Source organism: Ranitomeya variabilis, chromosome 1, assembly GCF_051348905.1.
Source record: "Ranitomeya variabilis isolate aRanVar5 chromosome 1, aRanVar5.hap1, whole genome shotgun sequence".
Classification (NCBI taxonomy): domain Eukaryota; kingdom Metazoa; phylum Chordata; class Amphibia; order Anura; family Dendrobatidae; genus Ranitomeya; species Ranitomeya variabilis.
Genome location: NC_135232.1, coordinates 971,194,979 through 971,198,506, shown reverse-complemented (window position 1 = coordinate 971,198,506; position 3,528 = coordinate 971,194,979).

Here is a 3,528-nt window from a genome sequence, read left to right as displayed (position 1 = left end):
TGCCACCAGAGAAATGTTTCCCTGTTGGCACAATATGAGCACCTTAATTTCCAGATTTACAGTGGCCCTCACATTTCTGATATTCAAATATTGGTCCCTTGATTATTACCTCATTTAAAAAAAGGAATGTGCCAGTCTGGCCTGCAGCTCACAAAAGCATATAAGCATTATACATTGTGAGTGATCAGTTTTTTGTACCATACTTTAGTTACCTGCATGGCACTGTCAAATTTGAGCACCTGATCTGAGAGACCAACCCCTCCCATGAACTTATCATAATCCAGGATACAATGTGTTGTTGAGGTCATTGTGGCGGGACCACAGACAGTGAGTGGGTTGCGGCAATTTCCTTCAACTGTGGTCAACAAAGACATACCTCTAGTCCTCATACTTGATCACCGAGAAGTTGTTGCTACATTGGACCCTGCTTTCATCCTTTCTGAGAATTTGTCCAGTTAACATTATAGACCAACACCAATTGAAAGTTAAAACTTTGATTTTTAAAGAAGAAATAAAAGTAAAGTTTCCGTGTATGCGAGTGGGTCTGGATTAACCTTTCACCTCTATATCATATTTATCCACTCAGAAACCAGCTGAAATTTCTCTGTGCACCACTACTCTCTATCATTAAAGAAGCACTCCCATGAAAGTTTTTATCTTGTGAATATATTGCAGTCATCATATTTTATGGCACTGTGTACTTACAATTGCTCATTTTGCCCTTCTATTCCTTTCTTTTCCGTTAGGTCTATGACATCATGTGATTACAAAACGGAATAGCTGAATTCTTCTAAACTCTATGTAGAAACAGGAAGTCTTTTTTTCTGCATGAATCATCAGAACTACAATTCTACATCTTTTAAAGTGCCTGTCAGGGAGGAGGAATGTAGCAGCTGGGTCAGGAGTTGAAGAGAGGGTGGAACTAGGCTGCCAGGGACTTTGCAGTGATGTAGAATTATAGTTCTAATGATGGCTCATGTAAGGAAAAGAGACTTCAGAGACTTCTTGTATTCCACCACTGTTTACAGCACTTTGGCTGTCCCCGTCTGAATTTACAGGCCACAATATGCCCAGGTCTGGTCCAGAAAAATAGCTGCATTGTATACTTAATCAGTGTGCATGGCTAACTTTAGGTTTATAAAATGGCATCATGGAACTGGTGACATAAATTCTTATCACCATTAGGGTATGCGTGCAGAGATCAAATATAACAAACAAGAGCAGAGATCATCAGCAGCATAATTTAAAATCCACAGCATGTCAAATTATGCTGCAGATGTCATTGCAGAGTTCACTCTTTAGTGTAAATGTTACTTTACTTTGCTTTACTAAACCCCAGAGCCCCAGTCACTCACAGCCGCAGGTACTTACAGTGCATTGTATGATTGTAGCACATCAGTGACCGTTTGACGTCACTGACATCAGACACTGCCAGCGCGCCCTCTGTTCCTAAGCTGCTGGTGCGGGCCGGGTCCTTGAGGCACTTTATATGCAGGAGTTGAGGGCCTGAAAGTGATGAGTTGTGTGCGCTTGCCCACCCACTCATTATCATAACAAACAGGATTACAATAAGAGATAACCTAATCCACCATTCACAGTAGGTAGTGTCACAGCTTACCTCTTCCCCTTTCCTGCACAGTGACATCTGCATGGCACTAAACATGAGAACATATATAGAAAACTCTCCCAAGGAAATAAAGAGTCCCCTCTAATGTCTTGTGATACATGTCAAATGTCCATATCTACAAACAGGCAAGAGAGTAACTTCCATAAATATTCAGAAAACAGAATACAATAATCTGTAATCAGAAACACAGATTACAAAAAAATTATCACAGTCTTGTTTCAATTACTTTAAAAAATGTATGTGACTGATTCTGTTAAAGAAAAATAAATAAAAATATACCTTGAAAGAGTATTGGAAATGTTAAGAAATTTTTAATAGGTTAGAGTAGAGTACGGCCCTGCCAAAAGTATCTACCTTGTTGTGGTGACAGGCTTAAGTAATCTGATGGTGATGTATGTGATAGGCGTTTGATGGGAACTGTTAATTTGTGATTGCTGAGGACGTGGTGCAGAAGTGGAGTGTTTCCAAGAGTGGACAGTGGGATTGTGGAAGTTCGAGTAATGGAGGCTGAGGTGGAGCCCGATCAGAAACTCAAGGGGCCCTGAAAATTTTGCCCTGAAATTCCGGATGGCAGCCTGGTATGGAGATACGAGGGTCAGTGAGTGCTCTCATCCGATGGCCTGGCTTTCTTTAGAATGACCACACGGATCGGGGCTCAGCCCACTGAATGCCCATACTCTTTCCCCATGGGCAGAACACTACTCAGACAACAAAGAGTGAGGGTACCACACTCCGGTACAACTTTATTGGATCTCCAACAGTCATTAACATATAGTATGTTCCAACAAGTACTTAAGATTGTGCAAATGTCAGAGAATCAACCTTCCAGTGGCTCGCCGGGGATTAGAATCTCCATAACTACAGGGCATCCAAGGCTAACTATTTCAACCAGTAGCACCCTGCTTTTGATGGACACCCACAACGAGAAGGTAGTGGAAAGCCTAGGAGAGCTGACCGAGCACAATGAGATATGTGGCCAGGTGACCTGATTGTCCCAACCTGGATTCTTCTAACGGCTTTGTGAGTTCAGTGATGGGAAGAGGAACAGATCAACATACCACCAGGTGGATCCATGGTTCCTGGGCTGATGTCCTGTAGAATCACAGCAGTGACGGGGCAGGCCCATTTTACCGTGGGAATGGAAAGTATTCAGACCCATTTAAATTGTTCACTCTTTGTTTCATTGCAGACATTTGGTAAATTCAAAAAAGTTATTTTTTTCTTATTAATGTACACTCTGCACCCCAACTGATAAAAAATGGAAATGTAGAAATTTTTGCAAATTTATTAAAAAAGAAAAATTGAAATATCACACGGTCATAACTAGTATTCAGACCTTTTGCTCAGTATTGAGTAGAAGCACCCTTTTGAGTTAGAACAGCCATGAGTCTTCTTAGGAATGACGCGACAAGTTTTCAACACCTGAATTTGGGGATCCTCTGCCATTCTTCCTTGCAGATCCTCTCCAGTTCCTTCAGGTTGGATGGTGAACGTTGGTGAACAGGCATTTTCAGGTCTCTCCAGAGATGCTCATTTGGGTTTAGGTCAGGGCTCTGGCTAGGCCAGTCAAGAATGGTCACAGAGTTGTTCTGAGGCCACTCCTTTGTTATTTTAGCTGTGTGCTTAGGGTCATTGTCTTGTTGGAAGGTGAGCCTTCGGCCAAGTAAGAGGTCCAGAGCACTCTGGAAGAGGTTTTCATCCAGGATATCTCTGTACTTGGCCGCATTCATGTTTCCTTCAATGGCAACCAGTCGTCTTGTCCATGCAGCTGAAAAGATCCCCATAACATGATGCTGCCACCACCATGTTTCACTGTTGGGATTGTACTGGGCAGGTGATGAGCAGTGCATGATTTTCTCCACTCATACCACTTAGAATTTTCACCAAAAAGGTCTATCTTT